The following is a 23,678-nucleotide window of genomic DNA, read 5'->3' on the forward strand; positions in this document are numbered from 1 at the left end:
ATGTCGCTTTTCGGATCATGCCTCTAAGAATGTCTGACACATGTAGAAACTCTATTGTCCCACTTGAGGACAATGTTGATGGGGCTCATCCTACTCAAGGAGTTCAGACCCGGTCTAGGGTCGCTTCTTCTGATTGCCTTAATGGAGTTCCATCAGTTCCTCCTATCCTTCCTTGGATACCTCAAGCTGGTGTGTCTAATTTTGAGTTTCACCAGTTGATCGATTTGCTTACCTAGTTGGTGGCCTCTCAGACCGAGCGTGTTGCTTTTGTTGCTCTATCTTCTAAGGTCACTACTAGAATTGGACAATTTATGAGGTTGAGTCTTCTAACTTTCACAGGTTCTAAAGTTTCGAAAGATCTTTAAAATTTCATTAATGAGATTGAAAATATTTTCCTTGTGGTTTATACTACTGATATGGAGGGTGTGGAGCTCGCTGCTTATCAGTTAAAGGATATGGCATATTAGTGGTATGAGGAATGTCACCAGTCTAGGGGTGATGATGTTAAGTCTGGTTTGTAGGATGACTTTTCTAGTACTTTTCTTGATTGCTTCTTTCCTCAGGAGTTAAGGGAGGTTAAGTCTAAGGAATTCATGAATTTTAAGCAAGGTAGGATGACAGTAAAAGAGTATGCCTTGAAGTTTCATCAATTGTAGTGATATGCTCTAGAATTTATGTCAAGTATGAGGCCCTTCGGATGTGTATAGATTATGGCCAAATAAATAAGGTGACTGTGATGAATAAGTATCCACTTTCTAGTATTGATGATCTCTTTGATCAGCTTCAGGGTGCTAAGTACCTTTCTAAGATTGATCTTTGGTCGTGTTACCGTCAGTTGAAGATTAGGGAAGCGGATATCCCAAAGACTGCCTTTCAAACACGGTATGGTCATTTTGACTTTTTGGTGATGTCCTTTGGTTTGACTAATGCCTCGGTGACATTTATGGATTTTTTCAATCAGGTATTTTATCAGTTCTTGGATTTGTTTGTAATTATTTTATTGATGATATTTTAGTGTATTCAAAGAGTGAGGCGGATCATGCCGATCACCTTCGCCTTGTGTTGCAAACCTTGAAAGATCAATGATTGTATGTAAAGTTCTCTAAGTGTGAGTTCTTGTTAAATATTGTGACCTATCTGGGTTATGTTGTTTCTAGTGAAGGAATCATAGTGGATCCACAAAAAGTTGTAGTGGTTAAGAAGTAGTCTAGACCCATGATTCCAACCTATATTCAGAGATTCTTGGGTTTAACCGATTATTATAGAAGGTTTGTGGAAATCTTCTCTTCTATTGCTACCCCATTGACTACATTGACTCAGAAGAAGGTGAAGTTATTATGGTCGGATGCTTATGAGGGTAGCTTCGAGAAGTTGAAGGATAAGTTAACTTTGGCTCCGATTTTGACTCTACCCAATGGTACCGATGGTTTTGTTGTTTATTGTGATACATCTAGGGTGGGACTGGGTTGTATGTTGATGCAGCGTGGCAAGGTGGTTACATATACTTCTAGGAAATTAAAGGTACATGAGAAGAACTATCTGACTCATAATTTGGAGTTATTGGCTGTGGTCTTTGCTTTGAAGATTTGGCATCACTATTTGTATGGTGTTCATGCTGACATCTTCTCAGACCATAAGAGTTTGCAATATGTGTTCACCTAAAAAGAGTTAAATCTTAGTAGGCAAAGTAGATGGCTTGAGTTGCTTAAGGACTATGATATGAGTCTTTATTATCATCCAGGTAAAGCTAACATGGTTGTTGATGCTCTTAGCAAGTTCTCCATAGGAAGCGTTTCCCATGTAGATCAGGAGAAGTGAGGAATGGTGAAGGATATCCACCATTTGGCTAATCATGAAGCTCTTCTATGGACTCCGATGATGGTGGTGTGATTATACAAGAGGTGTCAAAGTCATCTCTGGGTGGTGAGGTAAAGGAGAAACAAGTCTTGGACCCTATCTTGATGCAGATCAAGATTGATGTGGGTCACCAGAAGGTGATGGATTTTGAGATTGGTGGTGATGGTATCTTGAGGTACCAAGGTGGGTAATGTGTTCCAGATATTGATAGGCTGCTTGAGAGGATTTTGGCCGTGGCTCATGAGTCAAGGTACACTGTTTATCCTAGTTTGACAACGATGTACCATGATTTGAAATCCATTTATTAGTGGAAGAACTTGAAAAGGGATGTGGCTAATTTTGTGGCTAAGTGTTTGGTTTGTCAGCAAGTAAATGTTGAGCACTTGAGGCCTGGTGGTTTGCCTCAAGATATTGAATTTCCCGTTTAGAAATGGGAAGTGATTTGAGGCGAGTAATCAAGGTGGCTTATGAGCTGGATTTGTATTTGACTTTGAGTTTTATTCATCTGGTCTTCTATGTTTCGATATGCAAGAAGTGCGTAGACGATCCTTCTTTAGTCGTTACTGTAGAAAGTTTGGGTGTCTCAGATTCATTTTCTAATGAGGAAGTACTGATTAACATTTTTGATTGGTAAGTCCTCTAATTGCGAGCAAAGGATGCGACTTCAGTAAAGGTTTTATGGATGAACCAATGGCGTGAAGAAGCTACTTGGGAAGCCGAGGAGCACATGATGTCCATGTACCAATTTTTGTTTCCCGCTTTAGATAATCGTGCATGAGGTACATGTATTCCTTACCATATTTGTTTTTGTCTTTGTTAAAGGTAAGTATGGTTGTATTTGGAGTCAAATCGTCCTAATAAATGCCTTGTCGTATCATTCAAGGACGAATGATCCTAGGGGGAGAATGTAACACCCCAAATTTTTGGGCCCTGAAAATTTCTGAAATTTTATTCTCACTGTCAAGACTACGACTCCTCTTATGAGTCGTAGGGAGTCTTGATGAGTTGTTGGACCCAAATTGTAGCCTGACCTGTGTAAGTGGATAACTTTTCTATTTTGAGTATGAGTCGCTCCAACCGAGTCGTATGGGCTCAGTATGAGTCGTGATCTCCCAACTGTAGTTAAGCTGATGTGTGTTCCATGTGTTGTTGTCCTGGTGATGAATAGGACCCTACGAGTCGTAGGTTCCCCTAATGAGTCATATGATAGAAGTTGTAGGGTCAAAAGTATGTGTGCCTTATGATACTATCTTGGCTATGACTTATGGTGACAAGTCGTAATGTGTCATTATGAGTCGTAGTGTGACCCGTAGTCACTGGCGACAATTTTTTAGCTTTTAAGTTAAGGGTACTTTAGACAATTCCCTTCTTACCCAATAAAAATCCCACACCCATAAAGCACTCAAGGGGGTTATTTCTTATTCATAACTCAATCAAAACACCCTCCCTTCTCTCTAAATTCCCTCGAGCAAGATACTTAGGGTTTCTAACAAGTAGTCATCTAAGGGTTCAAAGGTTGAACTCTCTCTATAAAACTTGGTATTTCAGGCATGTTTTTCTTTCCTAATCCTCAATTTATGAAAAACATATATTCAAATGGTTTAATTGGATGATTTTGAATGTGGGTTTTCAACATGGGTTGAGGTTTTTGAATTATTATTGTTTATATTATGTTTCATGTTTATACATGCATTATTTATGTTGTAAATGGTGGTTTTGACATCAATTTGATGCATGGGAATGGTTATAAACTAGGGGATTGTGATTTCCCCAAATTTTATGAATATTGACAATTGAATTGGTAATAAATCCAACCTAAATTTTGTGAAAGTGGTTTTGAGTATGAGTAAAATTACATTGAACTATTTTTGGTACAATCGCATGATATATGACACTACTCGAATTGGGGCCTTATTGTTATGGGCATCCCAAGTCTAACTAGGACCGAGACCACCCCTATTACCCAACCCAATCTCCAAACACGTACCTTGAGTCGGATGAATTCTGAACATATACCAAGATAGCATTTTGTACAATTCCAGACTCTGAGATAGGTTCATAACCATGACCAACCCAAGCAATTCCAACCATCCAATTCCCAATCAATATCCATTCAAAACCTAAAACAATAACCAAGTATGAGTCTATAACATAATAGGATGGAATGGTCATAAATATAGTTAAATGATATCAACCATAATACAATTACCAATTCCAAGGCTGACACCAATATCAACATCGCCCATACCAACCCATAGTAGTCCCACAATGTCTCTAACTGAATGTAAAATAATATTTTGTCGGGACATGCCCCCGACCATATCCAAAACCATAGTCTATATAATGACCAAGTTATGTAAAAATATCTTTAATGGAGCCTTATGGAATATGGAAGCTCACCACTTCAATCCAATCTAGCTGATCCCGAGTCCAATCACTGAGCAGGAAGAGTAGAGTGATCCTTCATCACGTGAGGATACAACCGCCCGAAGATGGGTTAGCGATTGAAAACTAGCATGCAGTAAGGATAAAGATAAAATAATGCCAAACTTTAAAACCAAATAAATAACCATATGCATTCACAACCATACATACATAAATACATATATATATATATATAATCATGCTGGGAAAGGGAACTATATTTAGCATGCCTTTAATACCATTAAATTGGGTATATGTAACTTAACCATCCTAGAACCACCCACGGGCTATATGGGTCTAGTGTAACCCCCTGAACGGGCCCCGATGCATGTAGCCATACGAACCATGGATACCATAAGAGTAGGGGATTCCCGAGTACCTTCACTCTCCATGATACATATATACAAGTGTATTTAGGGGATTCTAATGTATCCTATAAGTATTATATCTGGTCGCAATGACCAATCCTCAGGTTGTCAAACATGAGTTTCCAGTGTCCGTCCATTAGACTCACACTTTCACGGTTAGCTATCACACCCTGCCATTATTGCCCAATTAAAACCATTACCACACAACCAAACCACCATTCCATTTATTATTAACCAAGGCTTATAACTAGTGGTATCTGTATACCGAATATAGCTTGCAAGCAATGTCCGTAGCCATCTTTTTTAAAAATAAGGGATTCCCATGTACCCATAGATGACATTGTTAAGTTGAGTTGGGGGAATCTTATGTACCCCACAAGTGATGATTATTATGTTTCCTTGGGGGATTTCCTTGTATCCCATGAGGATTTCAATTAGACCAACCATAACTACCAAGACCTTACCATTTAACCATTCTAATTAATTTAAACCATTTATACTAATTAGGGTTCCATTAGCAAGTTATACCATGCATAGTTCAATGAAAGTCCAACAATTTAACAAAAAACATTCTCATAGGAATTTTATCAAACAAGTTGGGGCATAGTGTTTCCAAAGCCAAAACCATTCACTAATTAGCCATTCCAATGCAAAGAAATGTTCAAACCACCATAATAATATGGAAACAATAAGTAAAAGACATGAGAAAACCATAACCAACCATTTTAACCAAAACCCCCAACATGTATTTGAAAATCCAAAACCATATAATATTTATACCATGAAAACAATTTATGAAACATTTCTTTAGTTGGAACTAACAATTAGGGAGGAGTAACATGCCTTAGATTATGAAGATTAAGAATAGAAATCACCCTTGTAAGCCCTAAATTGATCCTATTGATAAAACCCTAGACTTTCTTGACCCAAGAGCCTTGAGAGAATTTGAGAGTGTTTTAATTGAGTTTGAGTGATTGCAAATAGGTTAAATGATGTCCCAAGAGTGTTAGAACGTGGCTCTTAAGAGGTTAAGAGAGAAAATGTCTAGATTACCCCAACTTAAACTGCTTAAAATTCTTGCAGGATGTATATCCACCCCACCCCCACCATACCCTAGGGTACGAGTGATCCCTTAACTCCCACCTTAGGCCTTCCTTTGGACCCGAACATTGTCCAGCATATGACCACCCAAGCCAAACCGTACCCAACCATATGACTTGTACCCTAGGAAGAATAGAATCACCTAGACTAAACTTAGGGAAACATACAATTGACATCTTACCATTAATACCCTAACATATGACTCGTATATTCCAACAGTACCTTGGAGAGAAACCAACCAACCCATAGTGGTTACTAACGACTGTGACCCACTAAACTATACCACATCGTACGACTAGTACCCTAAGTCGTATGATGTCCAGAAGAGAAAACTGGAGAAATTTTCTAAGGGTTAATACCTAGGGTGTTTTAGTTTCCCCCACTAGGATCATTCATCCCCGAATGATGAACAAGGTAGTACAAGCATGAATTACACCCCAACACATACCATTCTAACCTTTAACTGAGTTAGAAAACAAAGATGCAAGGAAATCAACCTTCCATTAGCCAAGTTAAAACAAATATGTGATCAAGAGAACACATACCTTCCGCACGAATATCCAAAGCAGAAAACAAATACAATACTTGGACTTCATGTTCTCTTCCACTTCCTAAGTAAATTATTCCACCTTTTGGTTCCACCATAGAACCTTAACTGAAGCTACATCCTTGGTCCGCAACTGATAAACCTGTTGATCTAAGATCTCAACCGGGATCTTTTCATAAAATAGATAACCCAAGATACCTAATCCTTCAAAAGGAACAATCGATGAAGTATCAACTATATACTTTCTAAACATAGAAATATGGAATATCAGATTAATAGAGCTCAAACTAGAAGCCAACTCTAATTCATACGCAACATTTCTAACCCTCCTCAAAACCACATAAGGACCAATATACTAGGGACTGAGCTTCCTCCTTTTCCCAAACCGTATTACATCCCTCATTAGGAGACACTTTTAGGAACACCTTATCCCCAACCTCAAACTCCAAGTCCCTATGCTTTACATCCGCATAGGAATTTTGGCGACTTTGGGAAACCTTAAGCCTATCCTAAGTCATCTTTACCATCTCCATAGCCTAGTAAACCAAATACGGGCCAAACACATCTGGCTCATCATGCTCAAACCACCCAATAAAATATCTACGCCTCCTACCATACAATGCCTCAACATGGGTCATCCCAATGCTAGAATGATAGCTATTATTGTAAGAAAACTCTACAAGAGGTAGAGGCTCAACCCAATTACCATCATAATCAATCACACATGCACAAAACATATCTTTCAATGTTTGAATAGTCCTTTTTTCTTGCCCATCCTTCTGTAGGTGAAAAACAATACTCAGTACCTTAGTACCCAACCCCTTCTAAAATAGTCTCCAAAAGTAAGATGAAAACTGGATACCACGATTAGAGATAGTCAAAATAGGTACCCCATGCAGGTTTACAATCTCATAAAGATACAACCTCATATATTATTTAATCAACAAGTTAGTCCTTATTGGAAAGAAGTGAGCAGAATTTGTCATTCTATCCACGATAACCCAAACCAAATTAAATTGGTTTTGAGACTGAGAAAATAGATGAAAAAAGCCATGTTGATTACTTCCCATTTCCATTCAGGCAATTTAATTTTCTGATAAGAGCCTCCAAGCCTCATGTGCTCAACTTTCACTTATTGACACACCAAATATTTGGCCACAAAATCAGCCACATCTTTCTTCATATCATTCCACCAATACATCTCCTTGAGATCATGATACATTTTTGTCGAACTAGGATGAACAACATAGCATGATTCATGTGCCTCAACAATACCCTTTCTCATAAACTATCTATGTAAGGGACACATAACCTCCCATGGTATCGTAGGGTACCATCACCACTAATTTTAAATACCATTAACTTTTTCCACCTATATCACTCTTATTTTTCATCAAGGTAGGATCTAGTATTTACTTCTCCTTGATCTCTACACCAAGAAATGACTAAACCATATCCTATACCAACACATTACCATTCTCAAAGTCCAAAAGGCAAACTCCAAGATTAGCCAAGCAGTGAATATCCTTCACCAACTCCTACCTCTCCTTATCCATATGAGTTAAACTCCTCATGGACAACCTACTAAGAGTATCAACAATAATATTAGCCTTACCTGAATGGTAGTAAAGACTCATGTCATAGTCCTTAAGAAGCTTAAGATATTTTCTCTACCTGAGGTTAAAATCTTTATTAGTAAACACATACTGCAGACTTTTGTGATCTGAGTAGATGTCCATGTGCACTCTATAAAAATAGTGCCGTCAGATGTTCAATGCAAACACCACAACTAACAATTTCAGATCAAGATTTAGCTAATTCCTCTCATGAATTGTTAACTGCCTAGAAGCATAGACAATCACATTACTATGCTACATTAAAACACAACTAAATCCTACCCCGAATGCATCACAGTAAACCATAAACACCTCATTGCGAAGGCAAGGTCAAAATTGGAGCCAAAGTTAGCTTACTCTTCAACTTCTCAGAACTAACCTCACAAGTATCTGACCAAGAGAAATTTACCTTTTTTAAGTCAGCTTAGTCAATGAGGCAGCTATCATTGAAAAACTCTTTACAAACCTTGATGTTAGGTGTATTTATACATTCTAGTATTAGTATTCTAGCCTATTTAGCCTTGTTTTGAGGATGATTCATGTGATTAATGTGTTGATATTGATATAAATATGCATATAAGTGTTCATTTATGTGTTTACAGTGTTTAATGGTGTTTTCACATGAGTTTTGATTCAAATTATCATTTAGAGTTCAATCGAGAAAACTAGTGTGACTAGCTTGAGCTAGGTGTTTGTCTAGTCTATCATGTTGGGATATAGCCTGTTTAATGAGTTCCTAAGGTTGTTATTGTGTAAATGTATGTGAAAAAACTTATTTATAATTTTCAGGGGTCAATTGGATCAAAACAAGAGTCAAAACAATAAGCTTAAGATTAATGTGGGCAAGCTTAGTCTTAGCTTGTGTTTTTAGTTCACTATCTTGGATGTTGTGATGTTTTAAGCTCTAAATTTTTGTGTTTAATGCTATAGGATGATTGGTTAATGGACTATGATTATATATAAAGGATATAAAAGCTTTAAATCAAGTAGAAACAACTCAAAAAGGCTTGAAATAGATCAAAGAAAGCACAATACATAACCTTACGCAATTTATACACCTGAAATATCTTGGGCACGTGAGGAAAGTGGTATTTTCAATGGGCACATGCCATACACCAAATGATTTAGAAGGCACCCAAAATAGTTAGCCAATGTGAATTAACCAATGCAATGCGCCACTAAATCCACAGACAGCAAATTACCTTCTGCTATAAATAGATTTGTCACATTTTACAAATCACTTTTGGATTATTATTGGATGAGAGGAGGTGGATGTACTTCATTTTTAAGGTTTTTATTCTTAAACTTTAGCTTTTAAATTGGTATACCACTATATTGGTAGACCACGTACAATTGAAGGTCACTATATTGACCACGTACAATTGCGTGTGCGCTTGGGCTCTATCATGTTTTTGACACCGTTACCGGGGACTTGAATTGGTAACTATCTTATTTTTAGTTTTTCTATATTGAGTTGTAAATAATTTTTATTTTTTTAGTTTATTTTTATTTTTCTTTATTTCTATTTTTCTTACACTCTTCTTGAGATATCAGTCTTGGATAGATGGTTTTCGAGGTATGATGATTCTTGTCATTTTTATGGAGGACCCCACCATGAGACTTTTTGTCCAAATTTTGATCTAAGCATTTAGAGGGGACGTACTTGTTGCGACCTTCGCAGTAGACTATGAGTTACTGTGTGGCTTGTGTCAATATGTATCACTCTGCAGATATGTGTGCTTTTAATCCTGATTTAGTCATGGTTGTGGGCATTGCTCAACAGACAACTAAGGAGGTAGATGAAAAGTTGACTTCCCTATCTATTGCAGACAAAGTTGCTAATAATTCAAAAAAGTCTAAGTACTCGAAATATAAAGTTGTTGAAGAGGTTTAGGAAATACCATCACCACCATCTCTATAGAGGCAAAGAAAAACACAAAAATCGCAGCCACCCATTTGTCATCTTTATCTTGAGACTGAAATTGAGAAGGTGAATGAGAGTGAGTGTGTTATTGATAGTGTAAATTTAGAAGTAGGATTGGTTGGGCCTCACTCAAAGCACTTTTCTACATTATGTTTAGATGATATCTTGTCTGTGGAATCGTCTGAAATAGTGGAAGAGTGTGAAGATGAGGAACAAGAATCCTATATTCTTGATTTTGCACTAGATAAGAAGCATACATACCTCACTTTAAGGCCGAGTGGTTTACCATGCACAATCCATTACTTGGTTCCTTAGTCTTTGTACCACCACTGTATGAGTGAGGAAAAAAGATAGATAGGAAGTTAGGGGTGAAGTTTATCTCCTCAAGGTTGAGGAAAAATTTGATGTGGGTCATGTCATGACACTAAATTAGGCACTTCTTGGGAGGAAACCCAAGTTAAGGTATGTTTTATTTTTTCATTTTTTAGTTTTTTTTTACTTTACGTAGTTTTGTTTTTGTTGAGTCACAGGTTGATGTGAAGTTTGAATACTGAGAAACCTAAGCTAAGGAGCATGGCAAAGACTGAGTCTGGGGTCCCGAACTCTCTTAATGATAGAAGATTCTACTAGCTAGGCCTAGAGGACTCAGGAAGTATTTGTATCTTACTTTTAAAGTATACTTTAGGGACAAAGTAGATTTTTAAGTGTGGGGTGGGGAAATTCTCAATTTTGGGCTCAATTTGAAATTTTTTTGTGTAAGATATTTGCGTTGGTGTAATTTTTTATTACATGGTGCAAGTGTTTTAGTTGTAAAAACATGTTGAATGGTGTGAATTACTACTTTTAAGACTCCTAGGCTTATGTTTGTGACTCTTGTTCTTGTCACTTACAAATTGAATTCATGCTATTATTGGTTGACAGTCTATGATGATCTTATGTGAGTTAAGAATGTGCCATATATGATGTCAGTTTTTGTATATTCCTTGTTGTATATGATGTCTAGAACTTTCTAGTGTGTGTGCAAAGTGAAATAAAGAATATGAGTTTAGGAGATGATTTAGACGTTTCTTTGATAGCCTTATTTTATACCTTCTTTTTGACCTACCCTTTATGCTTAATCTTAGTCAGCCTCGTTGAGTCTTTAGCTTTTTCTTTGTTAGCCTCATATGTAGCCTAATCCCTTCTTTTATAGACCTGAATTTGATCCAAAAGATCCTAAGTGTTTTAATGTAAAATTGAGTAAGTAAGGAGTTTGAAAAATAAGAGGAGAAAGGTAAAATTAAAGCCCAAAGGTATAGTTATTGGCATGTGCAATTGTTGTGGTTGGGAGTCAACAAAGATTGTTTGAAAAAGTTTCCATATATGTTACGATGAACCTATTTTGGCCTCGGTTCTTTTTGAACATTGTACATCTCAACTAAGGCGAATTTCTTAAGTTGAGGGTTGCTATCATAGGGGTACATAGCGTAAAATAGGTGAGAAAAAGGAAAAAATTGAAAGAGTTTCATACTTCCACCATAGTGTTATTGAATGAGTTTAATAAGATGGGATGAAAATAAAAGAATGGGGTAAACAAAAGTTGTATAATTTGGTTATTGGAAAATGGTCTTAATTGTATAATATAGTGTATTAAAGCGCTTAGGGAAGATAGTTGATCCTAAGCATAACATTCTAATATTAGTGGAGTACTACACTAAGGGCAAGCCTATGGTTCATTATGTTTAACTGGTGAATTCCTTGTGAGAGTGAGCGAAACTTGATTCTTGTACGCATTGTGTTATAATTAGTACTTATATGAGTGATTATGGGTAACTCTCTTGTTGTGAGGGCATATGTTTAATGAATATGGGTGATTCTTGTGATGTCTTTGATTGATGAAGTAGCGTGAGTTTGTCAACTTGTGCAGTCAATTCTTGAGGCTAGAATGTTTTGAAGTAGGATTCTTGAGTTTTCAATTGTGTATAACATGATTAGTTTAGAAACTTGTATTTCGCGGAGTCATTTTAGTACTAGCTTGAATGTGTTGATTATAGTAGAATTTTTGAGTCTCTTTAGATCATTATTCTTATAATGATGAGTTGTTCGAGGGACAACAAGGCTTTAACTGTGGGGTGGTGATGTTGGGTGTATTTATGCATTCTAACATTATTATTCTAGCCTATTTAGCCTTATTTTGAGGATGATTCATGTGCTTAATGTGATGATAACAATATAAATGTCCATATAAGTGTGCATGTATGTGTTTACAATGTTTAATGATGTTTTCACACAAGTTTGATTCAAATTGATCATTTAGAGTTCAACTGAGAAAATTAGTGTGACTAGCTTGAGCTAGGTGTTTGTCTAGTCTATCGTGTTGGGTTATAACGTGTTTAATGAGTTACTAAGGTTGTTATTGTATATTTATATGTGAAAAAACGTTTTTATAATGTTCAAGGGTCAATTGGATCAAAACAAGAGTCAAAACAATAAGCTTAAGATCAATGTGGGCAAGCCTAGTCTTAGCTTATATTTCTAGTTCACCGTCTTGGATGCTATGATGTTTTGAGCTCTAATTTGTTGTGTTTAATGCTATAGGATTCTTGTTTATGGATTATGATGATATATTAAGGATATATAAGATTTAAATCAATTGGAAACAACTCAAAAATATTTGGAATGGAACAATGAAAGCACAATACACAACTTGATACAATTTAGACACCTGAAATGTCTTGAGCGTGTGAGGATAGTTGGATTGGACAATGGCGCCTATCCTTCAACACAATAACCAATGTGGAACATCACTAAACCCACTGACAACAAATTTCCTTCTACTATAAGTAGGATTTGTCATGTTTTGCAAATCACTTTTGGATTATTCTTGGACGAGAGGAGGTGACTGCACTTCCTTTTTAGGGTTTTTATTCTTAAACTTTAGCTTTTTGATTGCTTTGGTTATGTATTCAAGTTTTTAAATCATGATTATGTTTATTAGTGGCTAAATTCCCCCTTCCGGGGTTAAGGCCAAGATCACGAATACTTTCGTTTTGAATTAAGTTTGTTGATTTGCTTATCATTATGGTTGTTTGTTTATCCTTTCTAAATTATTTTAAGGATTAGCTACCCTTATAATATTTTAATTGTTGACCTTGTGATCTCGATAAGGGGAATAGAAAGATAGAACATGAAGACAAGCAAGGTAAGGTTCGTAGTCTTATATAAAATAAGGATTTTGAATTAGAATCTGGGATATGGATGTACCTAGAAGCCTTACTTGATTCAAACCTAGGATGATAGCTTTAAGCACTTAATTGGATAATTACATCCCCACTCAACGATGTTGTTGTAATGTCCAAGTTAGGTAAATGGCTAGAGGTCGGGATACCTTGATCATTCAATTAACCCTATGAATCAATAACCAAGATAAGTAGTCAAACGAATGAAATTCAATAATGAAGTATGATTGTTCGTAAGACTTAACCCTAGGCTTCTATCCATTGATTGTACTAAGTCATCATTTTTATGCATTAGATTAGTTTACTTTTAGTTTACAATTATAAAACTGTATTTTCTACACTCCTCAATTCGTTAAACTAGAATTGGATAGTTGTTTAACACAAGTCCCGATCGATATTTGGCTTTCTTGAAGGCCACTATATAACTTGGTAGACCACGTACACTTGTGTGTGCGCTTGGGTTCTGTCAAACCTCCTATAGTACCCATACAAACCCAAGAAGCTATGAATGTCGGTTGGATTCATGGGTCTAGTCCACTTGTTAACCACCGCCACCTTTTGTGGATCTACCATGATCCCTTCATTGGAAATATTATGACCTAGAAAAGTGACAATGTTCAACCAGAATTCATATTTTGAGAATTTGGCATACAACTGCTGTTCTTTCAAGGTCTGCAACACCACACAGAGGTGATTAGAATGATCCACCTCACTCTTAGTGTACACTAAAATGTCATCAATGAACACAATGAATAACAGATCCAAAAACTGACGCCCCTATTAATCAAATCCATGAATGCCACTGGGGAATTGGGCAAACTAAATAAGATAACCAAGAACTCAAAGTGCCTATACCAGGTACGAAATGATATCTTAAGGATATACACCTCCCTAATCTTAAGCTGATGATATCCAGATTGAAGATCTTTCTTTGAAAAGAATTTGGCACCCTGTAACTGATCAAACAAGTCATCTATTCTAGAAAAAGGATACTTGTTCTTAACCATCACCTTATTCAACTACCGATAGTCAATACACATTCAAATGGAATCATCCTTTTTATGCATGAATAACACCGGTACACCCTATGGGGACACACTTGGATGGATGAAAACCTTATCCTAAAAATCCTTAAGTTTCTCCTTAAGTTCCCTCAACTCGGCTGGAGCCATTCTATATGGAGGAATAGATATTGAACGAGTGTCTAGAACTAAATCAATCCCAAAATCAATCTCCCTATATGGAGGAACACCAAGAGGATCATCCAGAAAGACCTCAGAAAACTCAGTCACTACTAGAACCAAATGTAAAGAAGGACCTTCCAAGTTAGAGTCTTTAACCTAGACAAAATGATAGAGATAGTCATTAGAGATTAACCTCCAAGATCTAAGATATGATATAAACTTCCCCTTAGGAGCTTGGGCACCACCCTCCCATTCAATAACCAATTTACCATGGAACTTAAAGACAACCTTACGGGTCCAACAATCTAAGGACATGTAGCACGAGTGTAACTAATCCGTCCCCTAAATGACATCAAAATCCACTATATCTAATTTGAACAAATCCACCAAAGTCTCCTTACTACCAGTAGATACCACACACACCCTATAGACTCTTTTAGCAGCCACAGAATTACCTACCTAGGTAGAAACAAAAAAAAGATCCAAAATAACCTCGTGAGCAAAACCAAAATACATAGCCACAAATGGGGTCACATAAGAAAAAGTGGACCCTGGATCAAGTAAACAATACACGTCACGAGAAAAGAGTTATAACATACCCAACATGGAATTCGGTGATGCCTCAAACTCCTATTGGAATGCAAGAGCATATAACCTATTTTGACCTGTGCCGGTACCTGAAGTAGAAACAGATGGAAAAGCAGCACCCCTGGGTGCAGGAGCAGATGAAGAGTCAACCGAAACCTTGTTTGTTCCTAAAGCAACCTTACCGACCAAACAATTTCTAAGCATATGGCCTGACTGACCATATTTGAAGCACTTGTACCTCCATTTATCATAAAAATCCCAATGAAATCAACCATAGAACCTACAAGGTGGATAAAATAAAGCCGAATAAGACCCACTAGCTTGAGATTGGGCACCCTTTGCCCTAAAGTTATTGCCACATTGCTGACGCCTGTCGCTTGAAGGCTTCAAGTAAGGAGAACTAGCTTTGGAGAAAAAACCATAACTCCCCTACTTCATCTTTGGCCACTTACCACCATCCCGACCACTTTTCTATTATCCACCCTACTTAGAGAACCTAAACCTCTTAATCTGTCTTTCACCTACCTCAACCTACTTTTTTTTTTCCTCCCCCACCTATTGCATATGAAAAACCAACCTAGGAATATCCATGTTCTTGATCAGCAATGCAGTCTTGCTTTTAAGGATCAACTCACGAGACAGTCCTGAAATAAACTTTCTCATCTTGGACCTCATATTCAACACAAATTTTGGAGCATGCCTAGACAGTTGTTGAAATTTCAAGACATACTGCTTGACCAATATTTTCCCCTGTTTTAGATTAACAAATTCCTCTGCTTTTATTTCCCTCAACTCCTGAGGAAAAAAGCGATCCATAAAAGCATTGGAGAAAGTCTCCCATAGAGATGACTCATCAACCTCACCCCTTTCCTAATCCCATTCCTCGTAACATTGGTATGCTATATCCTTTAGCTGATAGGTAGCAAAATTCACCCCTTCCAAATTCATGGCCTACATGACCTTGTCGGTGTTTTCTATCTCATCCAAAAAATTGAGGATCCTCTTCCACCTTAACACCAGTAAATGATGAAGGACTCAACCTCATACACTGGCCAACCCATGTGGCCTCAGAAGATGCAATACCAGATACACCACGCTCAGCCTAAGAAGATACCAACTAAGCAATTACATGGATCGACTGATGAAACTCCACATTCATCATATCTTCTTGAGGAGCCTAAGGAGGACTAGAATGAACTGCTATATCTCCTAAAAAATTGGGGATCGAACACCTAGACCAAGTATGGATCCCATGAGTAGAGCGTGTTCCACCAACATCATCCCCAATTAGGATAGAGGATTTTTCATGTGCATCAGATCATCGAGATATGAAAAGGTGAAAAAATAGGAATTAGAGAAGATTTCGGGACTTAGACTCTAAGGTTGAAAATAGAACACAAAGAAAGAGAAACATTTCTAAATGCCTTAAAGCCTCTCTCTTATGAGTGGTTACGCTACACACTCTTAAAAGAGATTCTACTCGACATGGTTTTGTGGACTCCCAATTGACCATAAACTAAAGCTCTGATACCAACTTGACATGACCCGAACCTGGGCCTTATCATAATGGGCATCCCAAGTCCAACTAGGACCGAGGACCATCCCTATTACCCAACCCAACCTCCAAACTCATACTCTAAGTCGGATGAATTTCGAACATATAGCAAGATAACATTTTGTACAATTCTAAACTCTGGGATAAGTTCATAACCATGACCAACCCAAGCAATTCCAACCATCCAATACCCAATCAATAACCAATCAAAAACCAAAACAATAACCATGTTCAAGTCCATAACATAAAAGGATAGAATAGTCATAAATATAGTCAAACAGTATCAACCATAATACAATTACCAATGCCAAGGATAACACCAATACTGACACCACCCATACCAATCCATAGTAGTACCACAAAGCCTCTAACCGAAAGTAAATAATATTTTGTTGGGACATGCCACCGACCATAGCCAATACCATAGTCTATATAATGACCAAAGTATGTAAAAACTTCTATGACATGAAATGAAGCCTTCTAAAATATGAAAGCTTACCACTTCAATCCAACTAAGCTGATCTCGAATTCGATCACTAAGCACGAGGAGTAGAATGGCTGATTCCTACATCACACAGGGATATAGTCGCCCAAAGATTGGTTAGCAGGTGAACGCTAGCATGCACTCAAGATAAGGATAGAATAATACCAAACTTTAAAACCAAGTAAACAACTATATGCATTCACAACCATACATACATACATATATATATATATAACCATGCTGGGAAAGGGAATTGGGTTTAGCATGCCTTTAAAATCATTAACCTTTGTATCTGTAGCTTAACTATCCTAGAACCATCCACGGGATATATGGTCCTATGTAACCCCCTAAACGGGCCCCTATACGTCTAGTCACATGAATCAGAGATACCATAGGAGTAGGGGATTCCTGAGTACCCTTTTCTCTCCATGATACATATGTATACTTAGGGGATTCTCGTGTGCCCTATAAGTATCATATATGGTCTCCATGACCAATTCTCATGTCGGTAAACATAAGTTTCTAGTGTCCATCCATTGGACTCATACCTTCACGGTTAGTATCACACCTCACCATTATTTCTTAATTAAAACCATTACCACACAACCAAACAACCATTCCATTTCTTATTAACCAAGTCTATAAGTAGTGGTATTGTCATACCGACTATAGCTTGCTAGCAATGTCCTTAACCATCCCTTTTAAGAAGGGATTCCCATGTACCCATAGATTACATTGTTAAGTTTACTTGGGAGAATCCCATGTACCCCACAAGTGATCATTATTATATTTTCTTGGGGGATTCCCTTGTACCCACGAGGCTTTAAATTAGACCAACCATAACCACCAAGACCTTGCCATTTAACTATTCCTATTCATTTAAACCATTTATACCATTTAGGGTTCCATTACCAAGTTATACCATGAATAGTTTAATGAATGTACAACAATTTAACAAAAAACATTCACATAGCCATTTTATCAAACAAGTTGGGGGCAAAGTATTTCGAAAGCCAAAACCATATACCAATTGGCCATTCCCATACAACCAAATGTTCAAACCACTATGATAATATGAAAACCACAAGTAAAAGACATGGGAAAACCATAACCAACCATTGTAATGAAAACTCCTAACATAAATTTGAAAACCCAAAACTGTACAATATTTGTGCTATGAAAACAATTTATAAAACATGCCTTTAGTTTGAACTAACAATAAGGGAGGAGTAACATACCTTAGATTATTAGGATGATGGTGAGAATCACCCTTGTAAACCCCAAATTGATCCTACTAATGAAACCTTAGCCTTTCTTGACCCAAGAGCCTTGAGAGAATTTGAGAGTGTTTTAAGAGAGTTTGTGTGATTATAAATAGGTTACATAATGTCCCAAGAGTGTTTTAAGTCATGGGGCCTTAAAAGGATAAGAGGGGAAATATCGAAATTACCCCAACTTAAACTACTTAAAATTCTCATAGGATGTTATGACCACCCTACCCCATCCTTAACTCATACACTAGGCCTCCTCTTGGAAATTAACACTGTCCAATATACAACAACCTAAGACAAACCATACCCAACCATACGACAGTACTATGAAATTGTACCATAGGAAGAATAGAATCACCTAGACTAAACTTAGGGCAATATACGATTGACATCTTACCATTAGTACCCTAATATATGACTCATATATTCCAACCATACCATGGAAAGAAACCATCCAACCCATACTGGTTACCATACAACTATGATCCACCAAATTATACCACATCAAATGACTAGTACCCAAAGTCGTATGATGTCCAGAAGCTAAAATGGAAAAATTTTCTAAGGGTCAAAACCCATGTTATTTTAATATAAGAGGTAATTGAAACCTGTCGTTTGATTTAATGAATAAAGGGAGTTGTTTTCCTAATTTAATAAAATTATGATGGCATGTTGATGTTACCTTGCAAGTGTAGTTGGTGTGACGATACCAACAATGTATGCCTAAATGTGTATTATGGTCTAATGAATTGGGAATGTATGACAACTATTTTAATTGGGCTTTAATGAGGGTTGTACAATTAAGTTGTGAAAATGAAGGTTCTTAGGGACCATTATTAGAAATCGCAGTTGCCGATGCGGTGTTCTAAATAACTGCATGGTTCGAGTCCCCTTTATTATATGATTGAGAGGTTTGTGTCCCCCATATTATATTTCATGGTTGGGTGCTTAAGTCACTTTGGTATGATGGGAGGTTTGAGTCCTCCATGATGAATATGTACCTCCTCTGATACATACAGCTAAAAACACTGGGGTCTTTTCAGTTGAGAGAGTGCTTGATACATACAGCTCAAAGCACTGGTGCCTTCTTACGCTATGACTGTTGAGCTACACAATCCAGGCTAAAGTTTTAAAGTGCATTCTAAGCCTTGTTCCCTTTCCCGACATATTATTTATATATTTATATTATGATGTTCATATGGTTTTGAATAGAATTTGACTTGGCTTATTTTGTCCCGTATTCTTGAGTTATATGATAGTACTCAACCCACTAACCATCACCAAGTGTTATATCCCTATGTGATGTAGGCACTGGAGATACTTTTACTTTTCATACATAGTGTTAGGTGGATTAGATCAGTTCATCGATTATTAGTGGTGAAGTGGTGAACCTTTATTTTCCATCCATAGATTGTTAGGGCTGGGGTATCTCTCTATACTTTATTGATTCAATTTTTTTAGAAGGCTTTGTGGATTACTGTATACTTGGGTGATGTTGGTTGGTTGTTTTTGGTTGGTTATCGGTTATAGACATATCTTAAAATATTTGAGTTTATCTTATGCTATCTTATTATATGTTTGAAATTCAGCATCTGCTAGGTAGTGTGTGATATTTTTTCTAGGTACAGAGGGTGGTATATGGTCCATGATGGACTTGAGATACTCATCGTGGGCAGTCCCTTATTTAGGTCATGATAAAGTTGGTATCAGAGTTAGGTTTGGTGTCATTGGGTGTCCATAGAGTCATGTTAAGTAGAGTTTCTTTATTGGTGCGTAGAGCGCAACACTTATAAGGGAGAGGATACTAGGTATTTAGAAATATTTCCCTTTCTTATCGTTCTATTTTAGGCTATACACTCTAAGATCTTGAAATCTCCTCTAATTCCTGTATGTTTGCTTTTATGATCATGCCTCCTAGAAGATTTGATGCTCGTGGAAACTCCACTATCCCACTTGAGGATAATATGGATGGGGCCCATCCTACTCAAGAAGTTCAGACCAGTCTAGGGTCACTGTTTTTGATTGCCCTAGTGGGGTTCCACCTATTCCTCCTAGCCCTCTTTGGACACCTCAAGATGGTATATATAATACTGAGTTTTGCCAATCAATCCATTTACTTAACCAGTTGATGTCCTCCCAGACTTAGCATGTTGCTTTTGTTGCTCCATCTTCTGAGGTCACTAGAGTTGGCCAATTTAAGAGGTTGACTCCTCTGACTTTTACTGGTACTAAAGTTAAGGAAGATCCTCAAAATTTCATTAATGAAATGGAAAAGATTTTCCATATAATTCATGCTACTGATTTGGAGGGTGTAAAGTTTGCTTCTTATCAGGTAAAGAATATAGCATATCTGTGGTATAAGGAATGAGACCAATCTAGAGATAATGATGATGAGTCCGCTTTTTGGGACTAATTCTCTAGTGCTTTTGTTTATTGCTTCTTTCCTTAAGAGATAACGGAGGCAAAGGCTGAGGAATTTTTGAATTTAAAACAAGGCTGGATGATAGTAAAAGAGTATGCTTTGAAGTTCCATCAGCCATCATGATATGCTTCAAAATTACTGTCTAGTATGAGGGCTATAATGTGGAAGTTTGCTTCTGGGTTATCCCATAATTTGATCTTTGAAATTAAAGCTGTCTTATTGAATAAGGATGTGGATATCTCTAGACTTGTGGTGTATACGCAATAAGTGAAAGCGGAAATAAAGAAGCAAGTAGAGTTGAGTGAAAAGAAAAATAAGAAGTTTCAGTATTCAGATCAGGGTGGGGGTTAGCAATGAGTGGTAGAGACGATGGAAAATTATCTAAGAAGAAATGGGGCAATTTTGGTTCCTACTCTACAGCTAGTGCTCCTTATTTGAAAATGTTGGGTGATTAGAATTTTTTGAATAATGTTGATCCCAGGGCACAGAGTGCCCAACCTTAGTCTAGTAGGGCTAAGTCAACTCTATTATATTCCTCTTTTAGATTTTGTGGTCAGGTGTATCGTGATGTTTGTGAAGAAGGGAGGAATAAGTGCTTTAAATATGGTCAGATTGGTCATATGCAGAGGGATTATCCTTCTAGGGTTGCTTTTTGGGAAATTAAGTCCTTGTTACTACTTTGTCAGCTCCTGTACTAAAGGGTGCTACTTCTGCTTTTGGCTTTGGCACTGATCGAAATCTTCTGTATTATTTTGCCACCTGCCAAGATTCTGAGGCATCCCTTGATATTGTTATTGGTATGCTCAAACTCTTCTCTCTTGATGTATATTGTCTACTTGATACCTAGTCTACCCTCTATTATGTGACCCCTTATGTGGCTATTTATATTTGTTTTGATCAAGAGTGTATTCTGAATCCCTTATTTGTTTCCACCCCAGTAAGTGACTTCATTATGGCTAGAAGGATCAATAGGGGTTGTATGATGTCAGTATATGGTAGGAAGACCTTGGTGGATCTGATAGAGTTGGACATATTAGACTTTGATATGATTTTGGGGATGAGTTGGTTGCATTCATGCTACGCACCTCTTAATTATCGGACTTGAAGGGTCAATTTCCACTTCCCTAATGAGCCAGTGATCTCATGCCTCAAATTCTATTGAGGCGGACAGGAACTCATAGCCGTAAAGGCCCGAGAGAATCAATTCAAAAACTTGTACTTCCCATGCATGTAACTAATACACCTAAAAGTTTTGACTAATATGATATTATCTATCGATGAGAATAATTACATATGCAAACACAAGCTGATATATACAATACTTGGCCGTTGGGGCCATCACATCTAAAGAAAAAATACTAACATAACTTTACATTAGTCTACAAAGCCTCTAAAAGATACATAGACTTAGTTAGGGTCGAGACAAACCCCCACCCTACTCTTGACTTACTGTACAGTACCAAAATATATGGAACAAACTCGAAAAGCCCCAAATCAACCTGGAGCTCACCAATAGTCCCTGAAAATCCTGCGCTCCTACTAGTGAGTTGTATGAGCTAAAGTACCTGTGCCTACAGCATGAAATGCAAGTCCTCCATAAGGGACGTCAGTATAAAAATATGTACGGAATATGTAAGTCAGAATGTAACAACACACTTGATACAAAAGCTCAATAGAAATCTGATACAAGTGTATAAGTAGTACTAGTAGACCACCTTTATAAATACTTGTGGGACAATGTAATTACATTCTTTCTTCATTTTACCTTCTTACTTCATAATCTTTGTAAGCCATATAATGCAAATGACTAGCTGATCAGTGGTAAATAGATAAATTAGGATCGACCCATGCTAGGCTTACGCCCTTAAGCGGCAACCTACATATAAAGATTGGGATCGGCCCATGCTAGGCTTATGCCCCTGAGCTACCACCCACAAATAAAGGTATCGAGATCGGCCCATGTGAGGTAAATGCCCTGAGCTGCCATTCGTCATTTTACAGATTTGCATTACTTAGTTTATTTAGCCTTTGAGATTGTTACTTTGGTAGTCATCACATTATGGTACCCTAAACCAGTAATACACTACTAAGAGACATGTAAATAGACACTTAATGTAACAACAATGAGGTAGGGAGCTGTTGGCACACAAATAAAGTGTTTAGGAGCTGCAATAACACATGGGTTTTATTTGAACAAATGGAGAACTCCTGAAATTTTCTAGTGAAGATAGACGCACAGATTTAATAATAAGAACATATTAAGGTGTTCTAATGCATTAGAGAGTGGGAACAAGGTCATTGGACACATGGAGTGCAATGTGCTGCCATTATGTATCACTTTGTTATAGGATAACCTCGAAAACTTGCTTGATGGAACAATTGTACGATTTTATGCCAAAGAGTGTGAAATAGAGTATGCCATACATACCTAGCTATTTGACTCTGAAACTAACCCGACTTGACTTCTAGCCTTTTAGATTACTTCTCTACAATATAATACATGGTAAACTAGTATTAGTAACCAATCATCATATTTGAGATACTTAATTTCACCCAAAATAGTAATCGAGCAGCAACTATTAATCTATCAAACAAGGGTGTTATTTTAACCCTTTTTTTCCTCCAATTACACCCACATACCATACAGGTTCTTATAGGTTCACCAAAACCACCTCGACTTCATTACACATTCCAAACAATATGCAAAATAGATTGGGCAGCAAACATTAGTTCGGTGGTGTATCACCACATCTTTCTTCTATAATTCATTACAAACTCATCACACCTTTATCCAACTTCAACCTAGCAGCCCATAACATATACATACAAAACAGTCCACAAAACAGTCCCAAATCCCTTTTATTGTAGCAACTAATTATTGAACTCATCATCTCTTGAGTTCTCAATAACAAGACATCCATAGTTCCCTCTCAAATTCATATATAAGAAAAACAAAATGGAGCAGTCACCTTACCTCAATTTAGCAACTTATTCTTTTAATTGAACTCTTCAAGAACTTGAACTTTCCTTCACGCTTAAACCAAAGAAGAAGAAAAAAAGTTCCTCAATAACAAGGAAACATGAACAAACAGCTTGTTCTATTATCGGCCATATACTTA

Source organism: Capsicum annuum, chromosome 7 (genome assembly GCF_002878395.1).
Source record: "Capsicum annuum cultivar UCD-10X-F1 chromosome 7, UCD10Xv1.1, whole genome shotgun sequence".
NCBI classification, from domain to species: domain Eukaryota; kingdom Viridiplantae; phylum Streptophyta; class Magnoliopsida; order Solanales; family Solanaceae; genus Capsicum; species Capsicum annuum.